The sequence below is a fragment of the Monomorium pharaonis genome, chromosome 8 (assembly GCF_013373865.1).
Source record: "Monomorium pharaonis isolate MP-MQ-018 chromosome 8, ASM1337386v2, whole genome shotgun sequence".
In the NCBI taxonomy this organism is placed as follows: domain Eukaryota; kingdom Metazoa; phylum Arthropoda; class Insecta; order Hymenoptera; family Formicidae; genus Monomorium; species Monomorium pharaonis.
This window is the reverse complement of record NC_050474.1, coordinates 10,023,466-10,039,736: the sequence shown is the minus strand read 5'-3', so window position 1 is coordinate 10,039,736 and position 16,271 is coordinate 10,023,466. Positions and strand designations below refer to the sequence as shown.

The 16,271-nt window shown below is 27.2% G+C and overlaps 1 long non-coding RNA gene across 2 annotated transcripts; it reads right to left on the bottom strand.

The window, feature by feature from the left end:
• Positions 1-1,312: 1,312 nt before the first annotated feature.
• Positions 1,313-16,109, bottom strand: LOC105829078. 2 transcript variants are annotated; one of them, XR_004964323.1, is made up of 6 exons: positions 15,866-16,109; positions 15,672-15,788; positions 15,189-15,277; positions 2,014-3,174; positions 1,747-1,924; positions 1,313-1,505 (listed from the first exon to the last, which is right to left on the bottom strand). It is a non-coding gene; the product is annotated as an uncharacterized LOC105829078 (long non-coding RNA). The 2 variants fall into 2 exon arrangements; XR_004964322.1 differs by having other exon boundaries at positions 15,672-16,109.
• Between the last annotated feature and the right edge of the window lie 162 nt (positions 16,110-16,271).

Here is a 16,271-nt window from a genome sequence, read left to right as displayed (position 1 = left end):
TGACCATTCAAGGCAAAGTTAAAGAATATTGGTTTTGTTCCTAATTAATTACATTTCAATTCAATCCCATTCCAATATTAATCTCTAGTTTGATACAAGCTTAATAAAAAATCAAACTATGAATGCCAGCCAAAGAATAAATATCTATTTTTATAGATTGGCGCATATTTCTTCATATCATTATTTTTGTAAAGAAAAAACTTTACACGTACTCATTTTGTAATGTTCACTCTTAATTGGCGCAAAATATTTACATATCGTTATTTTTGTAGAAAAATTAATTTGTGTGTATGTGAATACAATAATTTTTTATTAAAAATAATTGTTACTTTAATAATCCAAGTCATACTATTTTAGGAATGTATATTACTTAGGTTGAATTTGATCTAAAGTTTTATCTTTGATTTGATTTTTTCGTTATAAAAAAATATCACTTAAGTTGAATTTATCAAAAGTATTCTTGGATTTTGTAATTTTTTCCTTAAAATTACAATTACAAGAAAGCCCACAGCTTCAATCTCACTGGCATTTCAGATGCGCACTATCAGTTTATTTTGGTAGACATAGGAGCAGAGGGTCGTCGTAGTGATGCTGGAGTTTTTGCTACTAACAAAATAAAATCGAGGCTAGATGCAAACTCTTTAAATGTGCCTTCACCTTCTGTAATTGATCAATATGAGTTGCCATTGGTAGCCGATGAGGCATACCTGCTATCATCATACTTGATGCGACCTTATCCAAAAAGTTCACAGCTAGATTGAAAAAAAATTTTTAATTATCGTCTCAGTAGGGCCAGACGAGTTATTGAAAGTGCTTTTGGCATACTTGTATCGAGATGGCAAATTTTTCGAAGGCCAATTAATACTTATGTCTTAAAAGCCAAAAAAATGGTGTTGACCACGGTCTGCTTACACAATTTCATCATCACTAAGAAACTTGAAAAACGTCCTCAAGAAAGACTACACAATATAGTAGATATGATAGGCAGCAAACAGCGCTTGGCATCAGAAATATACGAAATCAAGTTAACCGAAATGTTAATTCGCACAATCCATAGTTTACAGGGAAAGATTTGCCAATTAATTTGTAAATAAAGGCGCTGTACAATAGCAATGAGAGAAAGCGGTGAATAATGAATTTTAAATGAAATCTGTAAGAAAGTGGATGTATATTTTAATTAACTACTTAAATAAACATGTAATATTTTTATTCTATTTTACAGTTTTGTATTTTATAACTTTTTTGTCATAAAAAAGAATGTTTACATTGAAATATAAGTTCTTTTAAAAATATAAATTATAAAAGTCCTGCCTTTTTTTCTATTTTTAATGCATTCATCAAAATTTTAGTTTCAAATTGCCTTCTACTTTTATATGGCAATTTTCTTAAAATATCGCCCAGTTGAGTCAAAAATCTTTCAACACCGTCATAAGTTTTTGTATCTTCTGAAAATAGTTTTAACAAGTCCTTCTTAAATTCAGCATTAAATGACTGCTTTCTTGGATCTAAAACATAATATAATAAGCCGATTAATATCGATATTATTAAATTCCTTATCATTTTAATTTGTGAAATTACATATTCTGGCTTTGGACTGTATTTCAAGACCGATAAAATTTTTGTAGTTTGGACTAGAAATTGTAAAAAAATAAAAATAAAAATTTACACAGAATATTATTAATCAAGATCTGCTTTGATTCAGATATAAGTTACTTCTCAGTGTCAAAGTAAAACTTATCTACTTACGTTTAGTGTGCTCCGAGAAGCTGCTAAAATCGGACACACTTAACTTTATTTCTGATGTATTCTCTTCCCTATCCTCTTCATTTTCCACTAAACATTTGTTGAAGTTAGAGTTACTGCAACTTTTTCTTCGTTGAAATCGAAAGCATGTGACGTGTTCTCTGCAACGTTACTTTTAGAACTGCAAAATATATGTATATTTAAAAATAATTATCTATTTTATATGTATTATAAACTGTTGATATTAAAATTGTAGAATCGTGGACTTACGGCCTGGAAATCATTGAGTCATTTAAGAATTCCATTTAGTCATAGTACCGAAAGCTATCTTTCTTTTTCTCGGCTACTGGTGCTTCTGAACCACTGGGTATATACTCACAAGTAAACCTACGGAAGTGTCACTCTCCGATTTTAATGAAACTTTACACATTTGTAAAACTATGAAAAATATTTCACACGTATTTTTTTTTATCGGCCAAGGTTCACTCTGAGGGGTGAAAACTACCCCTTAAAGGTAAAAAGTATATTTGATATATCAGGTAGAATAAGTGGAAAGTTTTAGAAAGTAAAATGTTTACTGGATGTCGCTGAAGAAAAATCTTATGTTAAAAGTGAACGCACCGCTCGCCGTGTTTCGAAAGTTCCGCGTTACGAGACGTTGACAGCACAACCAATTTTGACGCATGCGAACCGCGTACAGCCAATCAAAGTCCGCAACCGAACCAGCCATAATCAATGCGCGCTCTATCAGTAGTAAATCCGGTCCTTCTGTATTTCGGATACAATTCATATTATAATTCCTTGCATTTATATTAAAATGTCACAGTGTTTCGAAGCTTATTTATATTATAATTGTTTGCGTTTATCTTTAAATATCATCATAACTAGTAAAAAATAAATTTAATGAAATATATTATACGTTCATGTTATAAAAGTGTCTCTGGATTCGTCTTTCTTGATCTCGACCGCAATCTTTACGCACGCCCGCAGGGAAAAAACGTTGCATCTTTAATTGTTAGTATTTTATTGTTTATACGTACTATAAGACTGAATTTTATGCATATTCAAAATTAAATTACATAGCATAAAGTACAAATATTACGAGTGTCATAGTAATAATAATGAAATCATTTTTGCTTTTTTTTATTTAAATTCTTTCTTGTTTCTTTAAACTTATTTTCACATATACATATAGTCAGCTATACATTATCGTACATATAAACAATAAAATACTAATTAAAAAAAATTATGTTGTAATCATTCTGCAGAAACACCATAACATTACACAAGGTTCTCATAGCGAAGAGAGTAATGATACTTCTTCGCTTAAAAGAATCTCATATTTTGTAAATGGATTTATTGATTTTTATTAATCCCATTGATACTCCTATAAATTGCGGGTGATCCAGAGGCATGGTGTTTCCTTCGTACCTGAAACATACAGATAAAATCATCATATAGTATAGTTTTTAGTATAGTTTTTAGTATAGTTAGCTATATTAATATTCTCGTTATATTTACCGAACAAAATTACCTTTTTTAAAAAAAGGTAAAAAAAGGCGCCAAATGTGGGTCCCTAAGAAAAAAACTATTATATTAGGTAAATTGTCTTACTGTTTTATTGTCTTTTCTACACAAATAATGTTATAAAGTAAATGCGCCAATTATAAAAATATTTGTACAAAATTTATTTATTATAACTTTTTATTAAAATATTTAATAATAAACGGACTTGATGATCAAATAATTAAATGATTAAAATCAACCAACGGGATTATAGTAAAGCAAAAACTTGGCGTGCCCGGCTCGCATTTTTTCTATATTTCCAAGACCCTATGTTATTGATATCAATAAATATATACACAAGAATGAGATTAATGTGGCTTAAGTATTGTTTTACTATCTATCAGTTTTTGCTTCATTATTTGTTATTATTCCATTTTTAAATAATTTTTTAATAGATTTTATAGAATTTTCCTAAGTCTTTTTTCAAATATACTTGGCTAATTCGTATTATTTTTGAATACGTTTATGTACTTGACATATCTTTTTTATCTTTGTAAAGTTTTTAATAGGTTATTTTTTTTCTATTTTATTTTTATAAATAATTTCCATATTGTATAACATTGATGGGTCACTGCGTTTCAACGAGCCGGGCACGCCAAGTTTTTGCTTTACTATAATCCCGTTGGTTGATTTTAATCATTTAATTATTTGATCATCAAGCCCGTTTATTATTAAATATTTTAATAAAAAGTTATAATTAATAAATAAATTTTGTACAAATATTTTTATAATTGGCGCATTTACTTTATATCATTATTTGTGTAGAAAAGACAATAAAACAGTAAGACAATTTACCTAATATAATAGTTTTTTTCTTAGGGACCCACACTTGGCGCCTTTTTTTACCTTTTTTTAAAAAAGGTAATTTTGTTCGGATATCACGCATTTTGTAGTATTAAGCATCTTATTTAGAGTATATATATTTTTGCAATAAAAAATTATTATATATGACTTAAATTGAGTTACATTATACAATTTTTTATATTATAATTCCCGGGCTTTGTATATGAAAGTATTAACACGTGAGATGAATCAATCAATGAACTTAAAAACTTGCTTGTAATTCTTTCAACTCAATTTATAATTACTTTGTTAAATATTTATTAAAATTAACGTTTATATTTTAATATATTAATTAATAAATATGTATTATTTATTACTAACTTTTTCTAAAAATAGTATATAAATATATTTAGCACCTCTAGGCCACTGCTTTTTTGTAATTTGCACATCATCAATTTCAATCCAAATATTAGATGATGCTTCTCTACACATATTTGTAAAATGACCGTTTTCAATACATAAACCGTGATGAAATATAACATTCATAACTTTATATGTCTGTCCAGCTATTAATATTTTACTTGTCGGTACAGCGCATAAATTAAACTTTTGTGGTACTTTTACTAATATGTTGTTTTGTAATAAAAACAAATTTAAACGTATAATAACTATCTGTTTTGTTAGATTTATCTCATTCTTACACAATAACTCATTTCCTCCACAACGTTCACATAATTTATCATATAATTCAAACCAATATGAAAATGAAATATTTAATAAATCATTAAGATTAAAACTTTTTTTCTTTAAATTATCAATAGAAATTGAAAGAATAACATTGTTAGTAATAGTAACTTTTGTATTACCACATAATTTGCATCGACTAGTAGAAATAACTTGATGCTCCACCAAATTTTTTATAAAATCATATTTTATACAAAGAGATGTAAGAAAATCAAATACATCTCGTTTAATACTATTTGAAAAATATTCCCCTAAATATTCCCGTATTGTATAAGTATTCAAATTATGTATTCCATTTTCATATTGATGCGCTAATATACTTAAAACATCTAATTTATCAGATTTAAATAATTGTTTTCTAATAATATTTAAATTAAATAAACACTGCAATGCAGTATTTGCATAGCATGAAACATTGTCAATATTTTGAAAACCATGTAATACCCAACAAGCTCTTTGTCGAATTTTTTGAGCTGATTGTTGAACGGAAGTAATTATCTTTGATAATGTCCATGGCACATCTTTAACTTTACAAAAACGCTCTTTTGAAATTGCAATAACTTGTTCTTCTAGTTTATGTACTCGTTTTAGCCGATTATATTCAATAATTGCCTCTTCACTAGCTACTACAGATGAAGGATCAAAATTAATCAAATACAATCCATCCAGAGACGTTACTCGAGATAATGCAACATAAATCTGACCGCAACTAAACACAGAATTACCCATATCCGCAATAACATTTTGCAAACTTAATCCTTGGGCTTTATGTATAGTGATACCATAACTTAAAGATATTGGAAATTGTTTTCTAATAACAAATGCTTTATCCATGACTTGGAACTTAACATTTATTCTTTCAATAAAATATTCTAAATTCGATGGTAAAAGAAGTTTGATCTTTTCTATATAATTAGTAGATGGATCTTGCACAACTGAAATAACTGTAGCAATTGCACCATTTACAAGACCTAAACTAGCATCAATATTACGTCTTATCATAACTTTCGCTCCAATTTTAATTATAATTTGTTTTGAAAGCCCAGCTGTTCTACTATTATCATCATCATTATCCGTCAATACTTTTGTTACTTTTTTCTTGATATATGGAATACATTCAATCTCATCTTCAGCAATTAATGATATTTCCTTTGAAGCAATACGCTTTAACATTGCAGTGTTAAGAACATCGCACATATGAAAAGTAGGCAATAAACAAACGGTATCAGAAGGTAAATTACTAATAAAATTACACAATTTATCTAATCTTGCGTCAAAAGATTCACCTTTTAAGGATATTTTTCTTTTTTCGAGAATGTCACAATCAGATCTTGTCAGTAAATCAATACGAATTCTCGAGAGTAATTAACGATAAAATTCATCTCCTTGTTGGCGCATATTAATCGTTAATTCATCATAATTAAATAAAGTAGTCCATAAATTAACAGCATTTAAAGATCCAAGAAATTTTTGAATTTTTTCATTTAATAAATCTACAAAGGCAGGATCTTCACGTACCGGAGGTAATTGAAGTAAATCTCCAAATAGAAGAATATCCTTTTGACCAAACCAGCCATCATCACAATCAATAGTATCAAATATTTCAGATAATCGCAAATGTATATACAATAAAGTTAAATTAGATATCATTGATACTTCATCTATTATAAAAAGAATAACATCTTTGAGATCTGTTCGTAAAACTTTTAATACATGATCAGCTAATTGTTTATATTTAGGAGTAGAACCGTGTTCAACGGGTAATTGAAGTAATCTATGTATTGTCAAACCATTTATATTAAACGCTGCTATACCAGTAGGTGCCGCTATAGCAGTATCCTTATGAAGATTTTGTTTTATCCAACATTTAATAGTTTTAATCAAATAACTTTTTCCAGTTCCTCCTTCTCCGCTAACGTATAATCGTAACAATGAATTTTTATTTGATATAGTGCTAATAACGTTATCAAATACTCTTTTTTGGTCTGCATTTAGTTTTAAAATCATTTCAGATATATCAATTTCTTCATGATTTTTATCACCAAGATCTTTAAAATCTTGCATTGCTTCGCCAGCTTGAATATTTTGAATACCTATTGGATTATCAGGATCATCTTGAGACATATGCTGTTTTTCATCAATAAGCTGTTGAACCAATTGCTTCGCAGTTTCGTATGCTTTTTGCATTTCTTCCATTTTTTCATGATACTCTAATGCTTTGACGAGATGTAATTCTACCATGTGAAATGATTCTGCATAAGTATCACAATTATTTTTAAGCTCATCTATTTTCCGCCATGGTTGGAACATAAGTAATGAAAAAAAATAATTTTCTGGCCGCGTATTAACATTATGTTTATAATGATTAATAAGATGTCCACGCTGTCGCCGTTTGAGATAATAACCATTATTCATCTTGTAATATTTAATATTTTTACTTTGTGGTTTGATTTTCGTAATATCATGCCATTGTACAAATTCATATAAAGACATCGATTCAAGTTCTTCCGGTCTATGCGGATAATGATCATCTATTACAGAAGAACAAAATATGTCTGTAGAATTTCCATCAAGAGCTTCAATTTCTTTAAAGTTTTTAACTTTTCTGTATCGTATCTGATTCGTATCCAGCCATTTTATTGTCGTATTTTGATCAGTGCCATATAAAGAAATACCTAACAATGTATCAGCAGCTTCAAGAGCTCCACATTCTCTATTATTTAAAAATCGTAATCCAATATTCCAAAGACAGCTTGCAATCGATTTATTATTTTGATTTTTGCAATCCAGAATATTTTCAGATAATTCACATTTTCCTTCTTTGTTTATATATTTAGTAATGTATGTAGTAAGCAACGTTGATTTTTCACCAATAAATTGTATGTCCATATTTCCTTCCCATGCAGTAAGAATAATAGGATTATAGTCATTTATATTTACCTCCAAATTTGTCCGAGGAAGGTCATAAAGCCTGCTTTTAGATTTTAATTGTTTTCTACCTACTATTGAACTTGGAACATCTCTTATAGTAAACGTATCTGTAACAGGTCGAGAAAATCCGAAACGACATAAACGAATAACTTTACGTCCTACTTTCTTAGAACGGAGACAATAATTGTTATGTTTGTGTTGTTGATACCTATTAACTCGTTCATATAATAACGGAGAAATATTTTTGTCTGGCATTTTACAACTTACATGTTGTAAAATAAATTTAGAAACTTCTTCGATAGAAGATTCACCAATAATTGGCGCATTTTTAATCCAAATTAACAAATGAAAATGTTGTATCCCTCTACCTTGATATTCTCGTCGCCAGAAATAATGTGTAACTTCTCCAATCGGATGATCGTCAGAACAAATAAAATCAAGCATTGCCCGAAACTTATTATCAAGATATCTCGATGTTGATACAGGATCTTTAGCAACAAGAACACTAATGGGAGATGAATCATTATACCAACCATTTACTTCACGAATGTATTGACCTAAATCATCCCACATCCATTCACCAGGACTCAATGTTAAAAACCATGTTGCAGGACCGTAATTTTGTATCATACAATTTAAATCATTTCTTGGTCTACGCCAATATTGCTCTGTATTTCTTAAAGTAGAAAATATTGTGCTTAAGTCAGACTCTAATAATTCTTTTTGAATTGCTTGTAAATATTCTGAAGCCGTATAACGATCTCGCAAATTAGTTATATTTAATTTATGATAAATACCACGCTTTAATTGACGATTATTTGCATCATTTAATAAATAAAATAAATATTGTTGGTTTAATCTATATTGCGGATGTTTTGAAGTCAAACGACATTTAATAAATTCATGGTCATAAAGTTTAATCTGTCTACTTTCATGTTGGCCATTAACACCAAACGGATATAAATCTGGAAAACATAACAAATCTAAAGATTTTTCACGATTATCCAATGGTAATTCTTGAACTTTTAACATTTGATATAAAGCGATAGCACTTTCACGTGACTTTTTTTCATATAAAGGATAAATTGTATACTGTTCGTAATAACTGTCATTGTCATCAGTAACTTGAGTTATCATAGCCTCACCCTGATGATTTAAAATAATTGCTTCAGAATTATGTTTTGTTTCCCGCATTTTACTTTTGGAATTTATTAATATACCATCCGATACACATTCAGTATCATTGTCTGTCTCTTTTATTTCAAAAAATGGTATATTCTTTTTCAAACGTAATCCATTGTAAGTCTCTGGCAGTATAATATGTTTGTAAAGATGATTGTTATGTTTTAACCATATTAAAGCATCGAATACTTTTTTAAGATTAATTATTTCTTCCCAAATAATTTTAGATTTTGTTGGAATACCTCTAACTAAAATATACAACTCTATATTTTTATTTATTGCATCAGTATTCGAACATATTTTGTTCATTGTTTGTTCTAATGGTAACGGTAAATGAAATGTTCTACCTTTTACTTTCTGTACCATCTGTCTTTGAGGCAACTTTTTATTTATCACAGTTCCCATTTTAACAATAGTTTGAAATGCTTTAGCTCTTTGTATAAACATTTTTTCAAATGAATTTAGACATGATATTACTTCAGGAACATCTTGTATAAATAAATTATTTAAAACACAATAAGCAGGCATTAAACCGTTACGAAACTTTCTTTGGCAATAAAGACATATATGTATTGCGGATTGATATTCTGTTTTTTTATATATATCATTAAATCTCTCCAAATTGGTATATCTAATTGGGCTTTAACCTTACTAATTTCAGACACACTTCTTTTGTAACAAAGTCTTTCACATGAAACACAAATATGTCGAGGTGTATCCAAACAACGTTTAGTGAACGCTTTAAATGCTTTATTATATTTAGAAATAATATCATCATCACTCAAATTAATCAAAATCTGATGATGTTTGTACATATTTGATTGTTTTTTTGCTAAAGTTATAATTTCATTTAATGTATTGACGTCACCAGAAGTTAAAGCCTTTTCTAGATTTATCAACTTTCGATAATCTGCTTTTATTTGATAAATAAAACGTTTAATATTTCTTACCTTTGGGAAATGAGGTGATAATAATTGAATAACAAGAGATATTGTTTTACAAAGATTTGGATTAATATAACAAGCATGTGTATGACTTAATTTGTTAGTCAAATTATTTACTGTACATTTCTGATGAACCTTACGTAATAGTTCTGGTATTTTCTTTAAAGTACATGTATTTATTACTTCAAGAAATTTTTCATAACGATCAATTATAAATGAATCAATGTTACATAAAGTATTACTACACAACCATGCATTTTTGGCTTGTGCTTCTATTAAAGGTAATACATTTGTAACTTGACCTTTCACGTTTGTTACCAAAGGTTGCGATAAAGTAAGTTTACATTTGGAATTAATAAAATAATTTTCCGATGAAGCTGTATGTCTCGGCATACCACATAAAGCACGTATTTTATCATCAACTGTTAAACAGTCAGTAACAAGAGTTAAATGTACTTCTGATCTCTTTTTCAATATAGCTAATATTTTATACATATTACGAATATAATTATTTCTAATTTTCATAGACCAACGATACATTTTTTCAGCTTCTAATCGTTTTTGAATATTATTTTTAATATTAAGTTTCTTCATAATATCTGTAATTATTACAGGATTATGCATATGTATATAATTTTTAGACCAAATTTTCTCATATTTTCTAATAATATTTTGACCAATGTTTTTTTTACTACACTAAATTTTCATTTATTTTTTTCATAATATCGTTTATTATACAACCATTTGTTATCAAAATATTGTTTTTGTCTGTCTCGTTCATACTGAGAATGTTTAATATAACGCAATCGCTTATTAAAACAATTATCTTCTTTATTATTTCTATATAGGTGTCGCTTTTTAGCACGATTGTTTTCTGCCTCTTGTGCATATCGAAACCGTTTTTTAGCACGATAATCATTTGAACTACGTTTTTGAGCATATTTTTTGGCATAATTATTTTGAAATAAATCACATTTTTGTAATCGTGATAATTTCTGTTGTTCGGTCTCACATTGACGTTCTATACGTTTATCAAGCACTGCAGCTTCCCTTGCTCTTATTACTGCTAAGGGAAGTATTTTTTGTAAAACACCACATTGTAAGTCTTGAGGAAAATGCTCAATTTTATTTGTTTCAAGAATTTTTAATAAATGTGAACGCATTAATTTATGTTCATAATTTACTTTTCCAGGTTTAATATTAAATAATAATGAAGCTATAGCAAAAACACCACAATCACTATAGTTTGGTTGACGTTGAACAGTAGGAAATTTAACAGAATTTTTCTGAAAATCATATGTTGGAAATAATCTTTTCAAGAATTGTTCATGATCTTTGTGCAATGTTTTATTATTTAAGAAATCATATATAAATATATTTTTTCGATCATAATAGCTACATACCCAATGCCCATCAAATTCATTAGATGAACTATGTAATATTTGTATATGCTTTTGGTCTATCGGTATGGATTGTATTGTATTAAGTAATTGTATTCGCCATGTTTCGACGGGTATGTATTCTGAACAATTTCGTAAAAGGTGGTGAAAATGTTCCATATGTATATCGGTTAGCCAATCACCCTGAACAATTATATTTTTCTCTGCAGGCATCAAAGTTATGTGTTTTTTTGTATGTACAGACATATTATCTCTCAAAAATTTCAACTTTTTACAAATTTTTTAATATAATGTGTCTATAAAATGACTTTATATTTTGTATATATACTGGGAATATAACTTAATTTAATTAATATTAATAACAGTCTAATTGTCAGCGCCTCTGGCAGCCGTACAGCGCTAAAAAGCAGCCAATATATATAGCAGCCGATTTGTCAGCGCTATGCCAACTTTACAGTGCCAATAAATAGTTAATATGGTACTAAAGTTTAGCGTCTTTAGTAATCGTACAGCGCTAATAAGCAGCCTGTATGTGTGTGTTATCTGCGTTCTTAAAATCTGTAAAAGAAAAATATACATTTATACAATCTATAATATTTATATTACAATATTTCTATAATATAACCAAATAATTTGGGTTAAGTAACTCTTTGATGATCAATATTATAAAATACCTATACCCAAAATGGCAATGTATTCATGTATCCAATTTTTTAAATATATTTTATTCTTGTATCTTTGTTTCAGTTAGGGTTTAGGTTCATGAAGATAATATTATTATCATATTCAACATAAATAAAAAGCCAGTTTGATTTTTCATGTCGCCAACTTTAGATTTTTTTCAAATAACCAATTAAAACTTATTAAAAATAACTAACTTTGAAACTTCGCATTATATGTTAAGTGTATCATAAAAAATTCAATTATTTAAATTTACTTTAATAATGTTTTTGATGAAACAACCTTATTAATTGTTTTTTTTATTTTTACAAAAAATAAATAATAAAGAAATTTAACGTATTGCAAGTTTTTATTATAAGTTCATTCTGTATTATAAGTTTATTGACATAATAGTTATTAACATATTTATTAAATACTGCAAACAATTTTTTTTTACTTACATTAATCTTTAAAACTATAATAATTATAACCTCAAGTTAATATTAAGTTTAAAAAAAACAAGATAAGCTATATAATTTTAATTATCCACAAAAAAATATATAATTTATAATAAGAAATAATGAAAAAGTAATTAATATAAAGGAATTTTTCCCAGAGAGTTAGAATATCCATGTATCATGTTTTTTCTAGTTTTCTTTACATACGTTATTAAATTGTTGATTGTACACATACTCTCAATAAATTTCTTTTTTACACAAAAATATCTATTTTTTTAACCCTAATCCTACATTTAGGGTGGAAAGAACCCCATGCGCACTTTTGGGTTTACTGGGCTTATTTTTACGTCAAAGTATCACATTTCTAGAATTGCCAAAAAATAACTTTGAACATTATGTTATTTCTATAATTGCCAAAAAATAACTTTTGGACATTATGTTTAAAAGTTTAAAGAATGTTACAAAATTTTTTCAAGCCAAAATGTTTGATAATATACGAATAACACCATTTAAAAATTCTATGATGTATTACACCCTTTGTACAACATATAAAATTATTTAATAGTGAATTAGAGTTAATAAAATTAGATCTTATTACCAATAACAATTATTTTTTATTAGTATAATATAATAATTCTAAATTATTATTGTTACGGTTATTTTTAATATTATAAAAATTGGAGAGTTTAAACTTTAAAACTTTGATTTCATATTTCTACGACCATTTTTCACGGATATGCAAAAATGAGATTAATTTGAAAACGACCTAAATTTTTGGAAATTTTAAATGAGCCTTTACTTTTAAACTCCAGTGTACCCAGACAACACGCTTGTCAAAATGAAAACTTTAAGAGAACTTTTTTAAGAAAACATTTAGATATCTTGGAAATGATGTCAAAATGGTAACATTTACCAGAGACGTCTACTAAGAGAGGTCTTTAAGATATCTCATTGAAGAGTCTTACTTAAGTTTTTTGAAAATATTATCCTTATGACATCAGTTAAATGATATCAGCTTGATATCTCATAAAAGATATCACAATGCTGTCCGATTTTTGAGCCGTCCATGCGCGTCGTAGTTGACTCAGAAATCAGACAACACTAAGAGGTCTTTGAGATATCTGATTGAAGAGTCTCATTTAAGTTTCTTGAAAATGTTATCCTTATAACATTAGCTAAATGATATCAGCTTGATGTCTCATAAAAGATACCACAATGCTGTCCGATTTTTGAGCCGTCCATGCGCGTCGTAGTTGACTCAGAAATCAGACAACACTAAGAGGTCTTTGAGATAACTGATTGAAGAGTCTCATTTAAGTTTCTTGAAAATGTTATTCTTATAACATTAGCTAAATGATATTAGCTTGATGTCTCATAAAAGATATCACAATGCTGTCCGATTTTTGAGCCATCCATGCGCGTTGTAGTTCACTCATAAATTAGATAACATTATATATCTTGAATAAGAAATCCATTTGATATTATTTAAAAATTATCATAAAGATAATGTTTTCAAAAATAACGGTTTGCCTACAATTACTGTGCACAAAAAATGCACAAAATCTAAATTTATCACGTACTAAACAAAAACAGAATAATAAAAACCATCTAATTAACCATTTAAACGCTTCAAACTATTAATGCTAAAAATAGATCGCAATTTCTATCAATTATTAAGGCTATGGAAAAAAATAAATTTAACAATATGAAATTAATAAGTAAATAAATTAATGCTATTTATTTCTAATGTTTTGCAAAATTTAATTGCTTTTATAAAAAATAATATAATTGCGTCAGTTTATAACATATTGGTATTATATGTATAAAACAATAACAATAAGTACTCATATCGATAAGTCAAATTGGCGTAGCAGAAAGAGTATAAAGTTCATCATCCTAAGGTTCCGGGTTCAAACCTACCAGCGGCAAGTAAGAATAAAATAAAATAATATAATTTAAATTTAATTAATCAATAAAAATTTGTCCTTTTAGTATGTTACTGTTGATAAAAATAATTTAAAAAAAAATTTTTTTTTTGTTTTATTTTTTAGATATCCGAATTAAGAAATTTTTTAGATATCCGGTTTAAGAAATCTTTTAAATATCAGTTTTATGATATCTTTCTGTTCTCAAAAAACGGCGCATTGATTAACATTCTGACATCATTATGTTATCTTTTAGAAGTCTCTTTATGTTATCATTTTCAGAAACAAGATATCTTTTAGAGATATCTTTTAATCTTGCTTAAAAATTTAAAAAATTTTAATATCCTAACTTTAAACCCAAAGTTTCAAGAACAGTATGGTAATTTTCCTTATTTTTTTCGAAAAAGCAAGTAAAAAATATCGTAGTCACTAGCCATAAACAAAATTCGTGTTACATACTGTAATATAATATAGTTTTAAAGATTTTATATTAAGGGGATGCTGGACTGCCTCTAAAGCTTTTAGTTCATTTCTGCAAGCATTTTAGAGACGACTGCACAAAAGTATAATTTTTTAACTTTTTTCGTTTTTTACATGAAATTGTAGCCAGACACTATTTGTTACTGTCTATACTTTAATTCCAGAGAAGGATTTTTAATTTTATGAAATCAGTAAAAAAATAGGCCTAATTAAAAATAATAACGTTCAATCGTAAAACAGACGACTCCAGCATCCCCTTAATGTAGGTAAAAATACAAAAATACAAATAATGTATTATATTAAATTTATTTTAATATTATTTTTAACATGTTAAATATAAAAGAAAAATAAAATAATATATTATTAACTCACCAAACTTTTCCAAGAATTTATCAAACCGCTTCTCGATAAATAAATCTTCTTCTGTTAACTCTTTAAAGAGTCTGGATTGGATAATATAACTGGTTAAATTAAAAAATTATTAAATTTTAACTTAACCCATTGATTTTATACAAAACAAGAAGTATTTAAGTAGTATTTAATAAATAAATTAATACACAATATATAAATAATTAATAAATAATTAATATATTACAGTTATAGTTTTAAAGATTCTATATTAATACATATAATGCTGTCTTATATTTATATATAAGTTTTATATCAATCTCTCTCTCTCTCTCTCTCTCTCTCTCTCTCTCTCTCTCTCTCTCTCTCTCTCTCTCTTTCTCTCTCATTTTACTCAGAATATTATGTCTATTTAAATAATTTTAATATAAGTTTTAAATTGTACAACTTTCAAAATAATTTATTTTTAAAAAATAATGATTTTAATTTAGTAGAATATTAACTCACCTAACTCTTTCGAGGATTTATTTTATATCAAACAACCTCTTGACAAATAAATCTTTATTTAGCTCTAAAGATATATCCGATCAAAATCTTACTCTTACCGGAGAAATTGTTTTTTTCCTTTAAATAAATGTTTAAGGATTTAATTATTGATGACCTAATATACAAAATCTTTCATGAAATAAATCAGTATTTACCTGTATCGAATAACCAAAAATCATCACGAGTCAAAATATAAATATTGCATACACACTTCGACACGTCTTACAACTCTGTCAATATGTTGTCAAACGTTATCGATGTTGCATGAAGTTTGTGTTTAACTGCGACTATCACTAATTTATTTACTGCCAAAGTAAAGAGTAATATAAAGGAATAAAAGAATATCATTACGATAATAATTTTTAAAATGAATTTATTTTAATGTTTAATAATTTTAAAATGAATTATAGAAAAATCGAAAAAGGAGAGAGAGAAAGAGAGAGAGAGAAAGAGAGAGAGAGAGAGAGAAAGAAAAAATAAGAAAGAATATTAGAAACGTTGCTAATAATGTGTTTATATGTATGTATTTATTTTTATATGTATGTATGTATGTACATATAA